General features: G+C 51.8%; 1 protein-coding gene and 1 long non-coding RNA gene across 3 annotated transcripts in view; one reads left to right on the plus strand and one right to left on the minus strand.

Annotated features, from left to right (window-relative positions):
* Nucleotides 1-25158, minus strand: part of CDH23 (cadherin related 23) — a 419032-nt gene that overhangs the window by 330445 nt on the left and 63429 nt on the right. The window lies entirely within an intron of this gene.
* LOC109028544 (uncharacterized) lies at nucleotides 11403-12719 on the plus strand. 2 transcript variants are annotated; one of them, XR_002007555.4, is made up of 3 exons: nucleotides 11485-11689; nucleotides 11973-12177; nucleotides 12300-12719. It is a non-coding gene; the product is annotated as an uncharacterized lncRNA (long non-coding RNA). The 2 variants fall into 2 exon arrangements; XR_008669146.2 differs by having other exon boundaries at nucleotides 11403-11689; nucleotides 11973-12719.

A 25158-nucleotide genomic window follows, 5' to 3' on the forward strand; every position in this document is an offset into this window, starting at 1 on the left:
GGAAGTCGGCTTGGGAGCAGGTGGGAGTATCCTCTCAAACAAAGAGCTTTCAGCTCCTCCTCCCTTGCACCTGCCTGGAATGTCGCAGACATGGCAGCCTGAGCACAAAAGGTCAATGCAGGACGGATGGCCAAAGACAGAAAAAGCTGAGGTCTCTAATGGTGTCATTCATCCCCTGAGCCAACCAACTCTGCAACCACCAACTTTTAGACCACTTTTTATAAGAAAAACACACACCCGGCCAGGCGCAGTGGCTCACTCCTGTGATCCCAGCACTTTGGGAAGCCGAGGCAGGTGGATCACGAGGTCAGGAGATCGAGACCATCCTGGCTAACATGGTGAAACCCCGTCTCTACTAAAAATACAAAAATTAGCCAGGCATGGTGGCACACACCTGTAGTCCCAGCTACTCAGGAGGCTGAGGCAGGAGAATCACTTGAACCTGGGAGGCGGAGGTTGCCGTAAGCTGAGATCGCGCCACTGCCCTCCAGCCTGGGTGACAGAGCAAGACTCCATCCCACAAAAAAAAAAAAGAAAGAAAAGAAAAAAGAAAAAGAAAAAAGAAAAGAAAAGAAAAGAAAGAAAAACACACACCCCTATTTGTGGACACCACTGCCAGCCAATTTTCTGTAACTTGCAGCCGATACACTCCTAAATGACACAGCCCTTTAGCATGTACATGAACTTGTATGTAAGTTGCTCATTCAAGTCCCCATTTTACAGACATCAATGCATAGGAGAAAGTCAACACCCATTTGTAATAAAACCCCAGCAAACTAGGAATAGAAGGGAACATCCTTAACTCAACAGAATGTATATACCAAAAACCTACAGCAGGCATTGCACTTAATGAAAAAAACTTTAGACACAGTCCTTTTGAGAGCAGAAACAAGATAGAGGATGCCCAGCATTGCTGATAATGTTTACAAATGACACAGTGGGTGGTCCAAAGGCATGCCCAAGGTCACCACCAGGAGATGGCAGAGCAGGGCCGGGCTCTGACCTCCTGATTCTCAGTCCTGCACGCGGCTGAAAGAGCTGTCAGAGCATTCCCTGAGTGCCACACAAACGCCGGGGCCCAGAGAGCGCCAGCCTCCCCAGCAGCCAGCCTGTCCTGTGCTGCCCAGCTCCTCTGAGTCTGGAAAAAGGTGATCCTGCAGCCCCTCTCTGGGTTGGAGGAACACCTCCTGTTAAGTTTCCTGCCGCTGCCTCCTCTTTCTCCTGCTCCCCTGGGAGATGGAGGAAGAGAGAGGACGGTACTTGGCAGGTGTCTTGCAAGCATTTCGGCCCTGTCTGCTTATCTGCGTCCCTACCACCTCGCCACGGCAAATTGCTTGTTGATAAATGAGGCTATTTAAGAGCGAATGATGCTGGCATTACAGTTATTAATGAGGACGACGTGGAGAGATGTTTAAGAGCGGCTCGACTGTTCTCGCGTCCTCCCACCTGTGAGTAATGGGGCCACCATGCCTCAAGCCCTCACCCCCCACATCCAGATACAGGCCCTGGGACCACAGCTGCACGCTGTGGCCGTGGGAGGTGTGGAATGGTGGGAGGATCCCAGAACCATGATTTCCACAGGAGCGCTCGGGCTGGAGGACAAGACCCAGCACCTCCTTTGAAGCCTCCACAGCAATGATGTAAAAATGTGCATGTGAGGGGGCATGTGTGTATGCACAGGCACATGTGTGTGGGGGGAGAGTGAACACAGAAACACAGGAAATGTGTGTGAGTATGTACACCAACACAGTGATTTTTGCATTACCTAGTCCCAGGACTGGCACTTAAACTCTCTATGCCTCAGTTTCCCCACCTGAAAAATGGGTGTAGGATTGCATCCACCACACAGGCCACTAGGAGGATTAAATCAGCTGATGCACCTAAAGGCTGAGCCCAGGGACCGGCCCTTAGGACGGCGAAGGCCCAGGAAAGGGTGAGGAGCTTCTCCCTCGTCCCATGACTGCAGTGATTAAGACGCACTTGCACGTGGGAGCTAGTGGGGGAAAGTGCCAGAGTGGAAGAAGAGAGATGGTGCTCGCCTGGGTTCTTGAGGGAGGCTGGGAACAGGGCAGAGAGACTGGCAAAGTGAGGAGCAAGATGAGGGGCGGGGTTCAGATCCAGCTGGGAATCACCAGAATAGCCACACTGATTGTTAAAATGTCCAACACCATCTGCAGATTGATAAAGAACTGCTGTCCTAGGCACTCCCACCCCGCTGCCTGGGCCTGCTCCCCAAAAAGTTCAACCCTCCCCACCAGCCTCTTGTGGGCTTGGGTGTCCCATGCTGGATAGGTAAGTGAGCATGTTGAACGTCACCCATGGAAGGGTGAGAGTGAATGCACGGTTATGCTGGGGTGGGTCACCAAGTCCTAAGGACAGCCTGGCATCCAGGGAGCTTCCCAGAAGGCAAAGCCCCCAGCCCCAGCCTTACTGGCACCCCAGGCCCCAGCTGAGTTGTGATTTAATGTTAGACCCCTGCCTCCATCCACCAGGATGGGCCACTGAACAGCATTTTTGTATCTTCTGCAAAACGGCAGCTGAAGATGCTGTTGACTGCACCTCTCAATGTCCTTTGTACCAAGACCCACATGATCAATTCCTGCTGGAGATTTACTTCCACAGAGAAAAACTCCTCTACAGATTAATGGGCATGCTGTCTGTTGCCTGGAAACACTCCAGGATGGCTCCCTTTTGGATTTAACTGTCAGAAAACTTAGGGCCAAATGCAATGCCCCAAATGTTGTAATCTGCTCAACTCGGGCACCTGACACCACCTAATCCCTCTGCTTCCTCCGGATGAGCCACAATATGTTATCCTCCTGTGTCTCCATTCGCACTCGGCTTTTCCTGCTAAGCGCCCCCAGTCTTTTTGGAGGCAAGAGATCTGAAACAAACCAGCCAAGCAGCATTGATGATATCCCTAACCCCTCCACCTGCCCAGCAGTCCAGTGCCCCCACAGGTGGTCCTGAGCACTGACACACCCCCACCAATGGGGTGGAGGAGGCAGCCTCTCCCATTCCTATGGGGCCTGTCCCCCCAACCTCAGGTGTCCACTATGGCCTAGAGAACAGGAGGCTTCCCAAGGGTCAAGAAACTTCTGGCATCAACTTTAAAGCAGTCCTATGCTAAGAAGAAGAAGATAGAGAGGTATCTTTGTTGGGGCAGGGGTCCAGGTAGGTGGGGAGGGGTAGACCTGCAAGGGAGTCTGGGACCTGAGGTCCTTTATGACAGGGAACTCTACTTTGGAAGTTCAATACTAGAGGGAATAAAGAAATGCAAAGGGAGAAAGGAGAGAAGGGGAGGGGAAGAGACAGAGGGAGGAAAGGAGGGAGGAAGAAAGTGACGAAGGGAGCAAGGAAGAAAGAGAGGGAAGATAGAAAGGAGGAAGGAAGGTGGGGGAAGGCTTTGGCAGTGGGCCTCATACCTGGAAGCCCGCTATGGTCATCGGGATGGCAAACCACAGAATGGGGACCTCCACCAGGGACTTGGCCAGGCCCCCATTGTGAAGGGCCTCAGTCAAGCTCCTGATGTTCTGGACGGGGAGGGTGGGAAGAGGACTCACACTCACGCCAGCCCTGACTCCCCCTACCCTTTGCAGCCCAGGCTCTCCTGGCCACTCAGCAGGAAGCTGACCTAAAGCAGATGCCACACAAGCCCGCTGCTGTGGGCTGGCAGAGGCTCAGTCACCCATGTAGGCAAGAGGACCCCACACAGTGCCAGACTCAGGGCTGCCCCACAGGACCCCACACGCAGCCATGTCTCAAGCGTTAGCTCTGCGAGCTGAAGGAGAGGAAGCCCCCAGATGTTGGGAGCTTGGCTCAGGATGGAATTGTGGAGGAGAAACTGATCCAAGAAGTCTTTTGCTACCATTTGCCTTCTCCAGCAATTTCCCAGCTTCCAGCACTTAAAAGCTTTCCTACCTGGCCCTATTTGTCCACCATTTAGACAGAGGCTGGTACTGACCACACTATCTGCTGAATGACACCCAAAAGGGGAGGGATGTGGAAAGTGAGGCTAGCCTAAGGCACCCAGGGCCCCAGCCACTCTTATCTCACGTGCACCCTGAGAAGAGGCGCCATTTAGACACTGCCTCAAACCCTGTTCTCTTTGGTGGGGCCATGTGGGGTCTCCTGCCTTTCCCCCCACCATCACACACCTCTCCTTTCCCCATTTCCTGACTTCCAAGGGCGGCTGTGAGCTGGCAGCAGACTGCCTGTTCCAGGGAAGGCCCAGTTAATGCCTTCACCCCTTCGCTCATCCTGGCTGCTCTGCACCCTCTGGAGGCAGAGAACTCCCTCCCTTTTAATGAATCTGTTTAGCAGGGTGCCAATGACTGTGCTGGGGCCCTGCAGACACCCAGGATAAGCCAGTGCACCCATGAGCAGAGCAAAGTTCCAGCCCTCCAGCCATGAAAATGGGGCTGCCACCCAGGCCACAGCTGGGCAATGGGAAATGGGGCTCCCCAGGGATCTCAAAGCCCCCTTTCCCAACGTCAACCCCACCTCAAGTTTCCCAGGCTGTCAGGCTGCAGATTTTGACAAAGCCATCTCAACACATCCACTTGGATACCCAAAGCCAGCAAGTCTAAAATGGAAGTTCCATTTTCCTCCGAAGGGGTCCGTGGAAGACATCACTACCTGTCCAGCTCCAAAAAACAGACACTGGGAGCCATCCTAGATTCTTCCATCTCCCTCATATCATTCCTTTGGCAAGTGCTATCGAGTCTACCCCCAAATATAACCCATCTCCATCATGTCCTTCTTCTTGTGTGAGCCGAGACCACACAGCCGCCCCCATCCAGTCTCCCTACACTCGTCCTGGCTCCTCCAGCCTTCTCTGCACTCAGTATCCTGACCCCATCCGTTTCCTCACCAGCCCCAGCAGTGGCTCCTGGCTCACAGGTCGTGGACGCCATCCCTGATGTGTGCAGCAGGTCCTGCTCCATCTTGCCTTCATACCTTTGTTCCTCTGCCCTCCTCACTGGAAACACTCCTCCATCCTCACATCCAAGTTTTCCCTCAAGTCTCAGCTCCAATGCAGCAGCCACCTCAATGCCTCTCCAACAGCCCAGGCTCCAACAGGCCTTCAGAGCAGCCTGTGCTGGGCCTCACTTTCGAGATGGGTTGGCTGATGTTAGTCTAGCCCCTGTCCGGACAGCAGTGTCTGGATTCTGCTCACCACTGTCCTCCCAGAGTACAGCCTGGCTTAAGTGCTTGTTGAATAAACTGCGCAGAAATGATAGGGCCAGACTGGGGTAAGGACAGAACGGGAATGTGGGCAGACATGCTGCAGACTGAACACCACAGGTCCTGCCCGGCCACCCACTCCCTGAGAATCTCGAGCAACCCCTCATTTTCCAGTCCCCTGGCACTTCAGGGGGGCCATGCACTAGGTCTGGCCAATGGGCCACAGGAGGAAATGACCTGTGTCACCTCCCAGCTAAGGTGTGGGGGAGCAGAGGAGAAAGCTAAGGTGTGGGGGAGCAGAGGTGCTTCTCCCCACTCCTCCTCCCTGTGCCACGGTGGATTCTAGAGGCAACATGTTGAGACAGCAGCAGAGTCATGGGACTGAAGCAGGTGGATCGCTGGATTACCACGTGGCAGGCAGGTATCCAGAGAGTCACCCAATTTGCATTTTGTGTGAGCCTTGACTGTGTTAAGCCTCTGTGATGATACTAACAGGAACATCATCTCAGCCATGTCTCTGACCAATGGCTCCCCGAGCCCCTAAATCCAGTCCCCTTATGGATGCACACACACATCCCAGCCTCTCCGCTGCTCCCACAGGAGTGTATGCTGCAGGCATCCTCCCCTCCCTTCCCCACCCCAGCATCACCCCAGCTTGGTTTCCCTGGCCCTGATCCTCACTGGGCCCCTGCTCTCTAACTTCCTGGCAGGGGCAGACCCTCATGCAAGTCATGACCCAATAACCTGGGTAAGATGTGAGGCTTCCCAGGAGCACGTTACCTTTTGAAGAATCAAAAGTATAAAAACCCAAAGGAATGGCTCCCTAATGGTGGACTTTATGGCATTAGCAGGAGCAGGAAGCCTTCCTGGCTCAAGAGAGCCTGTTGTGTCTCTCCAAATCCACTCTGCCCCTTGCAAGGCTCCTGCAGATGGACAGGCTCACCTTGGCCGCAGTCCCTTCCCCTCTCACTCCTGCTTTCCTGCGGGATTCAGTTCACCCGCCCCCAAACCCTTAGACAAAAACCTCCTGAAGGTGTCCACACTGCGGGTTCCCTGAGGAACCCTGAGACAAGAGAGAAGAGGTAAGAAATGAGCATGAGGAAACCCCAAAATGTTAGCTCTGCCTTCCGCTCCCCCTTCACATGGGCAGCCTAGAGATCAGTCTGGAAGAAATCAGTCTGGATATGAGTTTGGGAGACAGCCAAACCTGGGTTTGAATACTGCCTCCTTTAATTACCTGCTGTGTGAGCCCGGTCAGGGCACTTAACCTCTCTGAGCCTCATCTTACATAATGGGGACAATTATTTAGTTTCTCAAGGCTGTTCTGAGGACTCAGTGAAGAACCATACGTGCATGGAAGTCCCCTCCTTGAAGTGGACACTCGGTAAAAGGCCACTCCCTTCCTCTCTCAACCCAAATGCATAAAGTCACCATGTAACCCATGAACAGACATAAAAAATAACAGGACAAATAAACCATGCCTGCTCAGGCTTTCCATTCTTATAAAAAAGAAGAAGAAAAGACCTTCTTTTTGGCCAAGTCATTTGTTAAGGAAGGGCTCTAAGAAAATATGAAAATGTTTTCATTTATATATTTCAGGCTTTGGAGACGGGCTCTTAGATTCCTCCACAGCCACCGGAGTTACTAATGTACCATTGAATTTGGGGTGACCCTTAGCCAAGGAGAGCAGCACCAGAGACCAGAGATAGATGGGAGGGGGCAGGGGAGGCATGGGATCCAGACCCCTGCCCCAACAGCATCTAATGAACTACCTGGGGCCATGTTTGCCTGGACCAGCACCAGATCCTGGAGATGTAAAATGAACCAGATGCAGCAGAAATTGCAAATGAACCTCAGTGACAAGCTCTATCATGCAGGGCTGCTCAGGATGCTCCAGGAGAACCGAGGGGGACAACTCCCTGTGATAGGGGAAGGGGCCATGGCAGTGCAGGAAGATAGGACCTTGAAGGATGAGAAGGCATCATCAGGAGGCTGAGGAAGGGGAGGGCACTAGGCAGAGGGAACTGCAGGTGCAAAGGCCCTGAGGTGTAAGGTTGCATGATGCATCAATAGAACTGCGAATCTCCAGGCACAGCAGGAGGGAGGGGGTCAACCATACAGTGGTAAGAGATGACGGTGAGAAGCCGAGAGCACTCGGCAGAGCATGTATGCCAGGCTAAGAAGCTTTTATTCTATCCTGTTAGCAAAAGAGAGCTATGAAAGGACTTTAAAATAGAAGGATAACCTGGCTTCATTTGTACTTTTAGAAGATTCTTTTGGCAGACATGTAGAAGACAGATTTGTGTGGACAGACACTGAAAGCAAGGAGACTAGTTGGAAGGTTATTATGAAACCTAGGCCATAAATAGCAAATCACTTTTATCTTATGTGCCAATTCTCATAGATTGGTAGGGGCTGCCTGGGGTACTGTGTGGAGAAGAGAAAAAGTACCATGATAGAGTAGTGATGTCTGGCCCGGGCATGTGATAGGAGAAATGTTGCATCAGTGCTGGGGATTTACCAGTCCTGCCTAAGCAGGGACAATAAGAGCCCAGCAGAGAGAGAAAGGGACAGGCAGTGTGAGCGACATTTCACAAGTAGAAACAGCAAGATCTAGTGACTTAGTGAATTGGTTTAAGAACAAGAAAGTTGGCATACAAAGCTCTGGCTTAGGCAACGAACTGAATGTTGGATGAGAGGGAGAAGAAAGACTTGGTGTCTGAGGTGCTTGCAGATGTCTCGAGTAAGATGCAGGGCATGCTCGTTCAGTGCTCTCAGGATACAGGATGGGTTGGAGGAGGTTTTTGGAGCTGGACCCTGCACATGGCAGCCGAAGCCATGAGAATGGTGAGGTCCAGAAGAAAGGATTGTAGAGGGAGCAGGGAAGGGGCTGAAGACAGAGGCCTGAGGAAGATTCAAAGAGGAGCCCGGGGCTGGGCGCGGTGGCTCACGCCTATAATCCTAACACTTTGGGAGGCCTAGGCAGGTGGATCACCTGAGGTCAGGAGTTCGAGACCAGCCTGGCCAACATGATGAAATCCCATCTCTACCAAAAATACAAAAATTAGCCGGGCATGGTGGCGGGTGCCTGTAATCCCATCTGCTCGGGAAGCTGAGGCAGGAGAATCGCTTGAACCTGGGAGGCGGAGGTTGCAGTAAGCAGAGATCGCGCCAATGCACTCCAGCCTGGGTGATAGAGCAAGACTCCATTTCAAAAAAACAAAAACAAAAACAAAGGGAGGCATTCACCTGGCTTAGCCCTCAGACACACAACATCTGCAGGAACTGCCCAGGAGTGTCCCTGGTCTCTCTACCCTGCTGGGACCTCCCAAGTGAGCCTTGGATGAAGGCCAAGGAGGAAGATAGAGAAGAGTTAGGGGTCGGTCATGTGGGATGCTGCACAGATCTCAAGAAGCAAAGATTGAGGAGTGGCTCCCTCTGGGATCTCATTCAAGGTCAAGGGTAGAACAGCCCTAACATTTCCAGTGCTCCTCTCAGCCAAGGCCCTGTTCCCAGGTTCTCTCGGGAATGTTCTCACTCTGGAAGAGCCATGAGAGGAGGCGTGTCCGGCTGGGAGCAGGAGGGAGCAGGTCAAGCCAGCACGCCAAAGGGGGTGCTTTGAAGTTCCTGGCAATGTCCAGGGTGAGATCATACATGTGTTTGGTTTATCATACATGTGTTTTCTTTAACTCGTATATCCAGGTTCTATGATACACCCTTCTGTCTATGTGATATATTGCACACTTGAAATCAAAAGTACAAATAAGAAGTTGAAAGCAGGGGCAGACAAATCCTCTCTTAAGCTGCCGGTGCTCCCATCCTCTGTCCTCTTGGCCAAGTCAGTGGTTTTCCATTCGTACTTGAAGTGTCTGTTCCAGCCCCAAATCTTTCCAGAGAATCCTCAGGAGCAAATTGGAGCTGGGGACACATCTTGCCCCTTTCTTGGCTTCCTACCCAGCCATCTGCCGTGTGACCTTGAGCATGTCACTTCCCTTCTCCGGGCCCTGGGTTCCTTCTTAATACAGTGAGAAGCCTGGGCTAGAGATACTGGAAGATCCTTTCAGACACAAGTCTCAGATTCTCCCAAATCACCGACTTGCTATTACCAGGTTCAAGATGAGGAGATAACAAAGACACAGTCCTCCTCTGCATGAAGGGGTGGGGACGGGGGCAGGTGCATGAAAGATGCAGCCATGAACCGCAGCATCCTGCACTTTTCCTGGGAGGGGGAAAGAAAACTCCGCTTGCATTGTTGATGCCCTATTTAAATAGTCCCTCCCCACCTGCGTGCTGTGCGTCTCTGTACAGTTATCCTCAGCTCCCATCAAACTAATCACCAAATATTTGAAAGCTGCCAGTGAGGTGGGGGCTCCACATGAACGACCAGAGGACAAAGGACCTCAGAAACCATCTCAGCCACCCCATTGCTTTGAAGAGTGGAAACTGAGGCCCAGGGAGGGCAGCCAACCTGCCTAGGCCACATGGCAGATGGGAAATGGAGCCAGAGATAACCCCAGGCCCCGGCTCCTGCAGGGTGACATTCTTCCCACCTGCCTGCAGGCTTCCAACCCCAGGCATGGAACTGGGGCCTGCTCCCTGCCTTCCAGCCTCCACCCCTCAGGGCCTGCATTCCAGGGCTATTGGCTGCAATCCCCAACCCTGTCACTGGCCAGATCCTCCCTACCTTTTCCTTCATACCCCTGCCTCCCAGCCTGCCACCCTTGCTCAGGCAAAGCCAGCAGGAGACGGGGACCCCTCGGGTGACAGATGGGCCTCACACTGTTTTCAATTGTCACGCGGGCATACAGGATGACAGACCTTGGGAACCGAGCATTAATACCTAAGATTTATAGTCAAATCTGTCACGCCTGAAGGCTCTTCCCCCAAAGTTGGCTCAGCCTGAAGGTCGCTTTTCAGAGGTGATAAGTGCAAAAAAGCTGTCCTCACCCGCCCTCCTAGACCCTCCCCTCCCGGAAGCCAAGAGCTCAGGCTGCACACAGGAAACAGAAAGGGAAGCAGGAACAGGAACTCCAAACCAGAGAGTCTAAGACCATCCTCCAAGTGCTTTCTCTCTTCCTACCCCGCCCTCCCCACCGTGATGCTCACACTTGGGAGGTCCCAGCAGGGTGGAGAGGCCAGGGACGCTCCTGGGCAGCTCCTGCGGATGTCGTGTGTCTGAGGGCTAAGCCAGGTGAATGCCTCCCTGTGTTGGTGGTGAGAAGAGAGCCACACTGGCCCAGAAAAGTAGCCCTGCACTAAGGTTACACAGCTCTGACCAGCAGCTACTCTCAGTCCCCATCTGAGAACTGGAAGGCACCCTGCAGGGCCTGGAGGGGCAAATAGTCACCATTCCCGTCTTCCTAGTGAGAGGCAGAAGCCAGCATCCATCTACTCACCAAATTCTTACTTGAAGTCATCAAGGGTCTTAAATGAAAGAGATGAGGGCAGTCTTAGACATTGACCAAGCCAATGGCCCCATTTTACAGATGGGGAAACTAAGGCTCAGAAAGAAGTAAGAATCCAGGTTTATTAATTCATTCAACAGTTACTTGGCATGCGCTGGGGGCTCGGCCTGCTAGCCGGGGCTCTTGACCTGCTGTCTGCTCTGAGCATAACCCCTGTCTGTGCTGAGCACACAGAGGAGCGCAAGGACAAGTAAGTTCTCTTAAGAAGGAAAGACTACCAGAAGATGCATGTGGACCTGTGAACCACAATGGGAAAGTTAAAAGCAACGATCGTGGCAATGCACTGGCTCATCTCACCCACCCCGTGCCCCTAATGAGCAATATGTTATTTTCTCCATTTTACCAGAGAGGAAACTGAGGCACAGGTCTAACAGCTGCTAGTTGCCAGAATGCAAGGCCCACCTTCTGAGCACCGTATTCCACTGTCTCCCAGGAGAAGGCAACATGGCAAACGCTGTTTGCTGCCAAATGTTTGACCAGTGAGAGCTCTACTAAGTGGGGAAAGGTCTCTGTGGGCTAAGGTGGTCTCTGAAGGCTTCCTGAAGGAGGCGACAGAGGCATTAGAACTGACAGAGCCAAAGCCTCAGCAGGGATGGTACCCTAATAAAAAGGAAGCCTCCCAGACTGAACCTCCTGTTTCAAACTTACTCCTGGAGCTGATTGGCACATACTCTGACCCCTTCCTTAGGGATTTTCCCTTTGGCCCCACCCTGAGGGCTCCCTGGAGGTGAAGGCCACTGGACCCTCTGCAGAACAAGCTGGCCCTGGTGGCATGTGGGAACAGGCTGTACTGGCAGCTGGTGCCTCTGGCATTGTGGAGAGGAGGTGGGGGAGGGAGTGGGCACCAACATCCTGGACTCTGGAGCCTGGCATGAGAGCAGTGCCATTCCTGGGTTATAGATGAGCTAAATTAGCTGTGACGCTCATTAGCGGCAGCTCCTAATTAGTGAAAATTAATATTGGCTTTGATAAAGACGTCGGCGCCAGCTCTCCAAGGCAGAGGCATTATCGTCCTTGTCAGCTGGGCCAACGACTGGGTAAGTGGAGGAGCCAGGGGGCCTGGGAGTGGGCAACAGGTCACTGGGGAGGGAGCTTGATGTTCACAGGGGCCGGCTGTGGGCACCCCTGCCCACTGCTCACCTGACCCTCCAGTAGCCATACTGCAAGGGCCTGGCCCCACGTCTAGAGCTGCAGCTACAATCATCATCCATAATATTGTTGGGTTCTTCTGTGCCCCAGGCAGTGTAGCAAATGTTTTCACATGTATTTGATGATCCCAAGAATGTTGGAAGTAAGTACTTTTTCATCTCCATTTTACAGACGAGAAAAATTGAGGCTCAGAGAGGTTGAGGAACTTGCCCTGGGACCTCTGGATACCAGGATTTGGGCCCAGGCAGCCTGACTCAAGAGCCATGATCCTGACTTTGGTATTATCCTGCCCTTCCCTTCAACCTCACCCCCAAAAGGGGCACTCTGGATGCCAGCCCCATCGTATACCAGCACGTAACATCATATCCGGCACACAGTAGGTGATCAGCAAATACTTATGAATGAACACACAGGTGCACAGAGGGCCCTTGGTATTCTTCCATGGCATTTATATTGACTTTTTATGTCTCCCTTCTCCATCCACTTGATGCTGTGGAGAACCTGTACTTCCATTTAGAGCCCCTGAGTAAGTCCAGGACAAAGTCTCCAGGCTCTGTATTCCAGAACACCGCCTCTCCAGTAGAGAAGACTCCGGGAGCATCCTGTCTTCCCAGGCGGGAATGGAGGCCAGGAGGCTTTGCCCAGACCTTGACTGTGCTATTGCCAAGTGACCAGCTCTGGGGCCTGGCTCCTCTGCCACTTGGGAGGGGACTTGGCAGATGAGCTTCCCTTCACCCCAGTCCCTGCTCCCCAGCCAGAGACCCTGAGTTCCAGCCCAGGGTAATGAGGGGAAGTAACAGATACACCTACTTTTAATCCAAATAAAGGAAAAATGTTTGCCACCATGGAGTTTATAAAAATAACAATGCATTATTCGGGTATTAATAACAATAAAGATGTCAAACTGTCAGATAAGAAGTTAATCTCATTCCGAGCACAATTAAAGATGCTATTTTCCCACCACCTGGGACCACACTGGAGTCTACCACTCAGCAGGCTTAATAGATAAAGGGCCATGCACAGAGCACAGGAGTCCTTGGCACTGCCAACCTGCCCTCCCACCACTTGCTGCCACCTCCAGACCCCTCCCTTGGCAACCCCAGCACAAGGGCTCAGACCTCGCTTTGCTGTGGAGTATCTGGCAGGACCTTCAAGGCCAAAGGGCGAGAGCAGAGCAAGTTGAAGCCTGGCCCATGTGCCTGCCATTCACCCAGGCATTTCCTGGACAAATGAATGCTGGGCCAGCACTGTACAAGCAGAGGGAACAGTCCCTGGCAGCTGGGCTGAGTGAGGGTCCAACGAGAAAGAAGGAGACACTGTTAGAGCTGCGAAGAGAGGGGATTTAACATGGGGAATCGGTCACACGGGTGATAAAGGAGCCAAGAGGCCAAACAGGGTGGTGTGGTGACCCAGACAGAGGCCCAGCAGAAAGCCACACTGCCAGCCCTTTGCGGGAGGGACAAGGGAGGAGGTGGTGTTACCAGGAGCCAAGAGACACAAACTTTGGAGCTACCACCCAAGGAGAGAAGGAAAGAAACACCCTGGCTCCTCCCTTCCTCCCACCATCCAGTCTCCTGCCAGGGCCTCCTGTTGGCTAAACCCAGGCAGAAGTCAGCTGATCTGGGAGCCTGAGGAAGGCAGCCCATGGGGTCAGCTCCCCGCCACTCGGAGCAGGGCTGCAGGTGGCCAAGAATGGATCTGAGGACAAACAAGCTCGGGACTGGCCCAGGTCCAGTCCTGAAACTGAATCACCTATCATCTGTCGAGCACCAGATCCATTCCAGGCACACCTGTAGATGTGGGGGACAAAAATACAAATTAGAAGTCACATTGACTCTCAAAGCAATTACCACCTGTTGGGGGAAATAAGCATATAAACAGATGGTTTCCACGTAGGATGGTACATGCTAAGCTGTATTACAGGCCATGAGTACAGAGGAAAGACCCCAAGGATGGAATCCCAGCAAAGCTTCCGGGAAGAGAGACGGCTTGAGATGCATGAAGGAAAAGAAAAAGGAAAGGAAACCTAGGGCAGGTGTACCAGGCCGCAGGAATGGCAGGAACAAGGCCCTGGGGTCAGAAACAACACGGCGTGGGATGGTTAGAGAGGGAGGGTTTGGGGAAAACTTCTCACGGGGACACGTCAATGGGGGTGCCGCTGGCCCTCCTGGTGCAGCTTCCAGAGCTCAGCTGGGTCCACGCAACTGGAGTACAGGAAGGTGGCTGGGCTGGAGACTGCAATCTGGGTATCACTGGCTTAGGGGTGGTCATAAAGCAAATATGAAGGAAATCGCACCACAGAGAGCACATAAAGGGGGCAGAGGGTGTGTGCCTGGGAAGCATCACTGCTGAGTGGGAGATGGAGACAGAGAAGGCACAATCACAGTGGTGGGAGAGAAGCAGGGGTCCCTGAGGAGCACAGTTCCAGGTCATGAGTGACCTGCAGGGTCAAATCCAGGGAAAGGTCCCGGGCATATACCATCTGCAACACATTTGCTGAACTCGGCAGAGTGAGAGCCAATGGCTGGCCTTAGTGGGTACCACGTCAGTGTTGTGGTGGGAGCAGGAGCCGGGCTGCGTGCAGATGGCAGTGCAGTAAGCCAGGGACTGCGGTCAAGAGTGGGCGAGTGCATGAGCTTGGCTGCAAGACCCGCAAAATTAAACTTCTGCTTTTCAAAAGACACTGCCAAGAGAATGAAAAGACAAGCCACAGACTGGGAGAAAATATTTGCAAATCATATATCTGCTAAAGGACTCAGATATATGAGTCCTTTATCTGTATATAAGGAACCCTCAAAACTCAATTATCAGAACATGAATAACTCATTTTCTAAACATGGTCAAAGATTTGAATAGCCACTTCACCAAAGTAGATATATGGATGGCAAATAAATTTGTACATGAAAAGATGCTCAACATCATTCATTAATCATTAGGAAAATGCAAATAAAATGACAATGAGATACTATCACATAAGTATTAGAATGGCTAAAATAAAAAATAAGGGCCAGGCACAGTGGCTCATGCCTGTAATCCCAGCGCTTTGAGAGGCCAAGGCGGGAGGATCACTTCAGCCCAGGAGTTAGACCAGCCTGGACAACACAGCAAGACCCCACCCATCTCTACAAAACATAAAAAATTAGCTGGGTGTAGTGGCACATGCCTGTAGTCCCAGCTACTCAGGAGGCTGATATGGAAGGACTGCTAGAGCCTAGGATGCTGAGGCTGCAGTGGGCCGTGATGGTGCCACTGCACTCCAGCCTGGGTGATAGAGCAAGACAAAAAAAAAACAGTAAAATTAAAAATCAAATACGTCCCATAGTAGACATTGCTAGGGGGTAGGAGGAAGGGAGAATGAGAAGTTATTATCTAATGGGTACAGAGTTTCTGTTTGGAACAAGTAAGTTGGTTCTGGAAACAGGCAGTGGTGATGGTTGCACAACACTGTGAATGTAATTAATGCCACTGAACTATACACATAGAAATGGTTAAAATGGTAAATTTTATGTTATGTATATTTTACCACAATAAAAAGAAAAGCCCCTCATGCCACATGCTGGCAAGACGAGCAGCTGGGATCCCCGCCCACTGCCGGTGGGAAGGTGAAAGGGTACAACCACTTTGAAAACCAACGTGGCAGTTCCTTAAAAAGTTAAACTTATGCTGGGTGCAGCTGTGTCAGCCTGTAATTCCTGCTACTCAGGAGGCTGAGGTGGGAGGATCACGTGAGCCTAGGAGTTGGAGACCAGCCTGGGCAACATAGCACAAATTTTTTTTTTTATTTTTAAAAAGGAAATGAAAAAATTAAACCTATACATATGATTCAGCAATCTCATTCCTAAAAATTTTCCCAAGAGAAATAAAAACATGTGTCCACACAAAGTACACAAATGGGCCAGGCATGGTGGCTCACACCTGTAATCCCTGCACTTTGTGAGGCCAAGGTGGGCGGATCACCTGAGGTCAAGAGTTTGAGACCAGCCTCGCCAACATGTGGAAACCCCATCTTTACTAAAAATACAAAAATTAGCCGGGCATGCAGCACACGCCTGTACTCCTAGCTACTCGGGAGGCTGAGGTAGGAGAATCTCTTGAACCCAGGAGGTACAGGTTGCAGCAAGCTGAGATTGTGCCACTGCACTCCAGCCTGGGCAACAGAGCAAGACCCTGTCTCAAAAAAAAAAAAAAAGGGGGACACAAATGTTCACGAAAGCTTTATTTGGAATAGCCAAAAACTGGAAATAACCCAAATGTCTATCAATGAGTGAAAAGAGAAATTGTGATATAGATTTTACAATGGAATATAACTCAGTAATAAAAAGGAATAAACTGTGGTTATACACAATATAAAAGGACTCCAAAATAATTACGCTAAGTGAAAGAAGACAGACAAAAAGAGTACATACAGTATTATTCCATGTACATAAAAGTTCTGGAAAATGCAAACTAACATATAGTGACAGGGAGCAGCTCCAAGGTTGCCTGGGGAAGGAGGAGGAGTGGAAAGGAAGGGCATGAAGGGGCATGAGGAAACCTGGGGGTGATGGATATGTTCGCTATCTTAATGGTGGTGATGGTTTCAAGGGCGTGTGCCTATGTTGAAACTTATCCATTATACACTTTAAGTGGTGCAGTCTATCATATGTCAATTACACTTCAATAACACTATAGAATAAAGATTGCTTTTCTTTAAAGGAGCTTGGCTGAAAAAGGAACGAAAGTGGTAGAGGGAGATACAGGGTCCAGGAGGGTTGTGTGTTAGGACGCAAGAGGCATGAGCCTGCTTTGGGGCTCTTGGAGGGAAAGGGAGCTACTGAGTCTCCCTCAGGCCCACAGAGAAGGAGCCTGGCAGAAAGACAGCTCCTGACAGCCAGCCTGAGGGCAGTCACATGCTGAAGGCTGGGAGGGAGGAGGAGGGTGTCCTGGAGCAGGTGAGGAACAGAGGCGTGCGTGGAGTAAGGCACCTGCCTCACCCCTGCCCTGCCTCCTGCTGGGCCCCGGCAGAAGGGTACAGGGACTATGCAGGGGAGCGTGTTTACTAGGAACAAGTGTTCGAGTTAAGAGGGCCACAAATCACCATAAACCAAGGGAGGGTGTAGGAATCGTGAGTTCCCAAAAGCTGAGGTGCCAGACACCATTTTCAGCGACAGATCAGGGAGGACTTTGTGGAAGGGCACCTAGGAGGGAAAAGGTGGCAGAAGCCAGAGCTGAACAGGGCAGGGCAAGTGCAGCCTGGCCATGCTGTCTGGTGCTGTACAACAGGATGGCCCTTAGAAAGTGTGGAAGATGATAGCAATCTTTTTAGGGGACCAAGCATCCACACAGCCTGGAAGGATCATGCATCACGGATGCTAGTACAGATGGCCTGGCCTGGTAAGCCAAGGAGCCTGGGATTGATGTGTGGGCAGTAGGAGCTACTGAAGGTTTCTGAGCTGAGGAGTGACACCAAGAGAGCAATGCTTCAAAGACCCCGCATTTATCATGTCCAAGCACCTGCCATGGCTCGCCATTACCCAGGCTCAAGTCCAAGTGTTAAGGATTTGGCTTAAGGGCCCCACAGTGGGACCCTGTCTTTTCATACTCTCTTTCCTGCCATCAAGTCTCAAGTTTGGCAGCTCCAGGGCTTGGCAGAGCCAGGAGCTTTACTAGCAGAGCTAGAGGAGCTGGGGACAGAGGAGGACAGGGGGCCAGGTCACAGGTGGACAGCAAGGAGCGTGTGGGCTGGGGCAGAGCTCAGAGCTTCCATCAGGGTTTGTTTTGCCCGCAATTCCTCTCTAAGAGGGAAGAAATTAAGTGTCTGCCCACTTTTCCCCATGAAGGGAGGCTCAGGAAGCATCTGCCAGGGTAGGCCAGAGCTCCCATAAAGCAAAATTGAGGAGGCCAGGGTGGGAGAAGTGGGGAGCAGAGGCACTGGCTGGGAGTCATGGGACCTGGGTTCTCATTCTAGCTTTGCCTTAACTTGAAGTGTGACCTCAGTTTGCTCCTCTGCGCAGTGGGGATAATAATATGAGCCAATACACATAATGCTGTTTAGGTGCCAGGCACTAGTCTAAGCTTTTTACACGCACTAAGTTTCTGCACATCAGCCCTGTATAGTAGATATGATCATCCTCCACACTTCATGGACAAGGAAGCCTTGGCACAGAGAGGTTCAGAACCTTGTCTAAAGGCACACAGGTGGTGGCGGCAGAGTCAGATTTGAACCCCCCAGTCAGCTCCTGTGCTCTTCATCTCTGCTCCTAACCACTATGGCGCACTGCCTCCCACCCAGCCTCACAGGCTGGTGGTGCTGGGGTGCGTTAAAGGATTTGTCAGAGGTGTGCATCAGTAGTTCTCAAAGTGGGTTCCCCAGACCAGCAGCATCACCATCGCCTGGAAGCTTCTTAGAAATACCAGTTCTCAGGCCTCACCTCAGACCTGCTCAACCAGAAACTCTGGGGATCGGGCCCAGCCATCTGTTTCAGCAAGCCTTCCAGAGGATTCTCATGCATACGGAAGCCTGAGAACCACTGGCATACATTATCACCTACAAAATGTTCTTGTTCAAGTTCACACGTTTATGTCTGTACAGTTAATACACTGAACTGAGGTTCAGGTCTTAGGACCCAGCAGCCCAGGTCCGGGTGGTCCTTCCCTCTTCCCTCTGGGGTCTCTGAAGGGGCTCGCGGAGCCATTCTGCCTTGTGCCCAGCCCCTCCTTGCAGCTCTTGCTAGCATCCTCTGCAGAGAAACACCTTTGGCTCCACAAAGAAAATAGAGGCAATGTCCTTTAAGTAATGACAACCCTGAGTAGAGCACACCCATCCCTGTGGGGCTCACAAGCTGTCTTCTGCTCTCCCTAGATTCTAGCCTTATAATGAACAGCAGCCTCCAAGGCAGTCTGCAACCCCACAGATATATGCACGTGCACACACACACACACACACCCCTCATGCTGCCTTGTCAATGGGCGGAGATTTTCCATGTGGGTTGCTACAAATATATAGAAGAAGCAAAGTATGAAATAAAGGTGAAGTCACACACCCTTAAACACATACCACGCAAGAAGGCAGAGGTGTGTTTGTAAGCGGGATACCACCCCACAAACACATCAGTACCTACACACACACACAAATGTGGACAAGGACGCACTCACATATGCACATACACACAAGCAAAGATACACTCGCACACACACTGTGAGAAGGGACACACTCACACACTCTCATATACACATGAGCATGGACACACTCACACATGCACACATGTGCAGGGACAAACACACGTGGGTAGGCACACACACTTTCACACACACACCAGCAGGGACACACGCACATCCGTGAGGTGGGGCACACTCACACACTCTCACATGCACATGCATGTACACTCATACACATGGGCAGGGGCTCACACACACAGGCAGGTACACACATTCTTACTATCACACACGGGCAGGGACACACATGAGCACACACACATGAGCTGGCACATACACACATGCATGCTCATATACATGGGAAGGGACACACACATGGGCAGGTATACACATTCACATATGCGGGCAGAGACACACTAACATATGTGTATACACATGTAAACAGGGACACACTTCACATGCTCATACACACGTGTGCACATGCACACACACAGGCGGGCACATACACCCACACTCTCTCCTTTTCTCAGACACACACCTATACACACACAGGGCACACCCCTGCAAGGGGTGGCCCTGGAGTGGGTGAGAGGAAGCAAAGTCTCTCTTGCTTTTCCGGAATGTCCTGCCTGCGTTGACGCCGTCCCTGGGGAGCAGCAGCAAGAGCCGCCCAGCACAGGCCGGGGTGACGCACAGGCTCTTTTGAGACATCACCTTCCAAACACCCTATTCCTCCCACCCTCCGGAGAAAAATTATGACTTTCTAGGGAGGATGTTTTTTCTTTCTGGTGTTTTCTTCCTCTCCCCTTGTTCAGTACCCGGCACTAATTTATGACTATTTTTCCAACTCCACTGAAGTAAGAGGGTAATGGCTTTCGGCCGTTTGCTTTCTCTCACCTGTCACTCAGCGCGGCTACCTGACAGGACTGCAGACAATGTTCCAATCACGGGGTTGTTTTTTTCCCAGGGAAGCAAAGAATTCATAGTAGCTGTGGGGAGAGTTATTTCATTCCTGGACTGAACAGCGTCAGGTAAACAGCGGTAAAAATTCACAGCCAGCAGGGCTGCTCTGGTTGAGGGGTGGGCCTACCAGCCACGGGGGCACCCCCCTGCCCTGAGCTGGCCTAGCCAGAGATCCAGACCACTCGGTGGCACTTGATGGCTCAGGGCCCTCCATTTCTATTACCCAGGCCACTCCAGGAGTCTCTCGACCTTGGGGAGATCACATTGCCTCTTTGTACCTCAAATGCCTCGTGGCTAGAGAATGTCCTTTGTCTTAGGGATAGGGGATGACAGCTAGGCATTGAGAACACTGGTCAAGACCACAGGAGCTCCTTCAGGGGCTGCCTGCCCCCAGCTGAGTCACTCTGGGCAGGTAGCTGAGTCTGTTTCTCTTTTATAAAATACAACTCTATACCAGCGCTGCGCAACAGACTTCACTGCCATTATGGAAACATTTTCTATCACAATGCCTAATACAGTAACCACTCAACACATGTGGCTGCCCAGCACCTGCAGTGTGGCCAGTGTGAGTAAGAAGGTTAACTCTACGTTATTTAATTGTGATTAATTTGCATGTAAAGAGCTACACGTGGCTAATGACTACTGTATTAGCTCTAGACTTTTCTGCATGCCTGAAGTATCTCACACTGAAATAAGCGGAGATAGAATCACTGTGTCTTCATCCTAGGTTGCTGTGAGGACTGAATGAGATCATGCATACATAGTCCTGGCACCTAATTGGCCCTCCGTAAGTGACAGCTCTCATGAGCTCTATGGGACACAGTCAGAAGGACAGGAGAAAGGGGGACTGGATTTGAACTTAGGAGTGTCAGAGTATAAGGAGACTTCACAGAACTTACTTTCCTGTCATTAGTATTTGATTTAACTGATAAAGAGATCTAGCTTCCACCAGTAAGAGGCACATGGGAACACATGAGCTGGGCCAACAATCAGTCATCCACAGGAGGTCTGCTGTCCTGCTCTACCCACTCACTCCCACTCCCACCAGCCCCCTCCCCACCACCCTGACACTGGCATCATTGGGAACTGACAGCAAGTCATCCACCCAGGCTCCAGCATAGTGGGGCTGAGCAGAATTGCTTCCAGATGAGACAAGTCCTCATCACTGATACCTGGTGGGCCTCAGAAGATCCCTCTTCCTTGGAGCCAGAGCATCCAGGAAGTGCAGCAGGACCAGTGGGGGAATGACTGCTGGACCATCTTCTCCATCCCTGCAGGTAGGGAGACACAGACAGGCTGCCTTGGATTTCAGTCTTGGCTCCACTGTTAACTAATTCTATGATCATGGGCAAATTCATTTTTCTTTCTGAGCCTCAGTTTCCTCATCTGCCACACAGAGGTGGACATAAATATCTACATGATGGGTTATCATAAAGATCTGATGCAATAATGTATATAAAGCACCTGGCACCTTATAGGTGCTCAATAACCAGGTGCTGCTATTACTCTGTCATTATTATTATTAGCAGGTAGCAGAACACCTTGGTTAGGAGGATGGGTGCTGGTGCCAGACAGCCTAAGTTCAAATCCCAGTCCCACTCCCATTCACTAGCTGCATGATCTTGGGTAAGTCACTTCAACTCTGTTTGCCTCCATTTTCCTATCTATAAAATGGGAATGATAATTGTACTTTCCTCACAGGTTGTCATAAGGATTAAAAGGGCTTATAGTAGTTACGGATGGAGAGCAAGTCCTATAGGTGTTGATTTAGTGAAAATATTCTAATGGGGACTCCAGGGATTGGGTATTGGGTAGAAAACATCTACACCTTCCTTACAAAGAAGTGGCCAGTGTAGGGAACCCCAGCAGGCCTAGATTTTGATCTGTTGATGGCAGGACACTGCCCAGATGCAGAGACAGAGAATGAGAAACTCAGCCGACAAATTTCAGGCAAAACAGGTGAAGTTCTACCATGAAGATGTTTTTGATCTCTGGGTCCTGGCTCTCAGACACCCAGGGAACTTCACACCCACTGATGCTTGGTAACAAGAGAGTCACTGTCCTAATTTACAGACAAGAACACCCTGGCAGGAGAGATGGCAGGTAAGGGAATACTAACTTCCCCTACCCTCCCTTCAGCGATCCCTGCTGAGCACTCCCTCTCCCAGCGCTGTGGGGACCCAGAGAGGGGCTCCTGAGAAAGGTGCCTTCTGGAGCAGGAAGAATGGCAGGGGATGCGGGGTGGCCCTCAACCCATTGTTCATTACTCTTTTAATGGGCAGAGGACTGGGCAGAAAATAATTGGATTTCAGGAAAGGAAAACACTTCTTGGCAGCCGGGTGCGGACAGGCTGGGATTTACTGGCCTTGATGGTGTGCCAGACTCTGTGTTGGGCATATGTCACATGTCATGTGCCATCTCACCAAATGAGGGCACCAGGCTGGAGCAGGGACAGGCACCCTTGGGCTCCCGGGCAGCCTGCCTTCTTTCTCAATATGGTCCCGATCTAATTTCAGAACGCGGCCTCTTTACTGCCATTTCTCAAATAGACTCAGATATTTATATTTTGGGAGCTAAGAAGCAGTACCAGTTTTCTCATTGACACATTTCTAGTCAATCAAGTAGGTAATCTAGGTTGTGAAAATATACCCCCCCCCCCCCCCCATGGCATTCAATGAAGCGATTTTCATTTTAGACGGGGGAAATGCAGCCGGTAAGCATTTAAATTTTTCTGAGTTGGCCTTTAGGCCAATGAAGAGGTTGTTCACTCTTGGACCCAGGCTCTCTGAGGGTGGAGGCCTGGCCCAAAGAAGCACTCCCACGTGTATCTTCTGGTTGCCTGTGTCTGAAGATTGAGTGGGGACTGAGGCCGACCTAGGACTGTTGACATATGAAGAGCCTTTGCTTCTGAAAAGCACCTGTGCAGGCAGGGGCAGGTGCGGCTTCCCAGGTACAACAGGAGTTGCCATCCTGATCACTGAGCATCTGGTGGGGGCCAGGCCCTGTGCTGGCCACATTTATTATTTCACTAAACAACCAAAACAGATCTGCAGAGAATGCTTGACCAGCTCCATCTGACAGATAAGAGAGCTGAGGCTCTGAGAGGTGACAGAACCACCCCAGGTCTCTGCATGCGTTAGGGCAGAGCCAGGGCGCAGAGCACTTTGCTCCTTGGCACATGGCCTCTCACGTCACACTGTGAGTGTGGTGACCGGTGGCTTGACCATTCACTCTTGAGGACAGTGGGTTCACTGGCTTCAGAAGCCCCACTCTTCCTCCTTCTCCTACTCCCTGAAGCCCCACTTCCACTGACCCCCAGCTCCAGCAGGGCTCCCTCTAAAGCAGATGGCGGTGGGGCGCCTGAAGAGGGAGACAGTTCCTTTCTCCTTAATTGACTGTAACTTGTTCCAGAGTCTTTAATGAAGGCCGTCAGGAGTAATTATGTCCACTGCTGCACCACCACTCTGTGTAAACACACAAGGCGGGGCCGGGCAGGGGCGAACTGCACTGGGCATCTCAGCACCTTGCCTCCCGGGCCTGCCTTCCCCCATGGGCCCCCTCTTAATTCACACATCTGCTACCCGATGATGAGCCCCAGCTGAGCTTCAGAGACACAGGCAATGTCTCAGGCAGGGGACTCTCGAAACGACCAGGTGGGTCCCCAAGCCCAGCATGCTGCCCAAAGGGCAGGCGCTGCCAGGAGCTGACCAGGAGGGTGATGGAGGACTCACCCCAGACTCATGGAGCCAATTCAGGAGGCTAGGAAGCTGCATGGCCAGGGCAGCGGTCCTAAGTGGGTTTCCCAGACCAGCAGCCACAGCAACATTACCGAAGAATTTCTTGGAAATGCAGATTCCAAGAAGCCGGGCACTGCCAACATGAGCCCACACCCCAGGGGTTGGACTATAACCTTGGTGCTGATGTGTAATGAACGCTCTGACTTTGCACAAGTCACTAGCTTTTCCTCATTATAAAGTGGGGGTGAGGGTGGCCTTCGGGGTTGCGATGAGGACCTAATGTGTGGGAACACGGCACAGGGCTTGCAAGCCACTGTCAGCCCAAGTCGCTGTGGCCGCGCTGTCCTGTGAGGTGATGGACCGTGCATGGAGATGTACGAGCATGGAGGAGACATGGATCATGCAAAAGATGACAGAAGGCTGGTGCACCACTCCCAGGGCAATGTCTGTTCAGGATCACCCTGGCGCTATTCTCCAGACTCCCGCTGTGGGGAAGCCCCTGCTGTCCCTGTGTGTCTCCCGTCATTCCCTCTCCAGACACCTCTTCCAGAGAAAAGGCTTCCCCAGCCTAAGGCTGTCACAGCCCAGGATGGATGTCTTGTGGGCTGACAGGTACTTAAGGCATCACCCATAGAACTGGCCCTTTCTGTGTGCCACACCCCATGCCAAGTCCCCAGGGGACTCCGAGGGAGAAAGGCCATCATGCCCACTGTCAGTGTGGTGCACACTACAGGCCATCCCACCTAACAAGGCTCAAAGACATGGGCTCGGCCTTCAAAGAGTTTGCGGTTTGGACTCTTCCCTGTCTCCTGATGGTCCCCTAGAATACTGTGTGGCTGCAGGGGTGGAGGGAGCAGTGGCTGATTAGGACAAACACCCAGGGTGGACAGAGTTGAGCTGAATTGAACTTCCAGGTCCCCACGAGGGGCTTTGCTTCCCTGGCCTCATGCCTCTGTGTGTACTGTTTCCCAGTAGTGCACTAAGTCCCTGCACTACAGATCCTTTCTGATATCCCAAGGAATATGCAGAGGTGGTGTCCCTAGTGACCAGGCTGGGCTACTCGTCGGGGAGACAGGTGTCAGAAACCAAAGAGATGTGTCCACAGGCTCTGCCCACTCACTTCTGCTCTTCCTGGACTGTCCAAGGCAGCCTGGAGCCAGGGACCACAGCAGGAACCAACCAGCTGGCCACCACCGCCCCCACTCCACATTCAGGAGCAGGACAGGGCAAGAGACGGGGCTGGGATGAGCAGGGTGGGAGGGACAATGGTTGGCACCGCGATGAGGCTGGAAGCTGATTCTTGGCTCATGGATGGGGCGAGCAGGGTGTCTGGGCCCTGTCGGACTGCTCACTCCAGAGTGTGGGAGACAAACGCCACTCCTGGCCCGTCAGGCCTGAGTTATCTACAACATAGGGTTTCTCTAGAGAGCTCATAAAGCAGCCGATGCGGCAAAGCAGGTTCAACACTCAATAATCTCTCCATCTCACTCCAGTCGGATGCCAGCATATTCATCTTGAATTAT

Source organism: Gorilla gorilla, chromosome 8 (genome assembly GCF_029281585.2).
Source record: "Gorilla gorilla gorilla isolate KB3781 chromosome 8, NHGRI_mGorGor1-v2.1_pri, whole genome shotgun sequence".
NCBI lineage: Eukaryota > Metazoa > Chordata > Mammalia > Primates > Hominidae > Gorilla > Gorilla gorilla.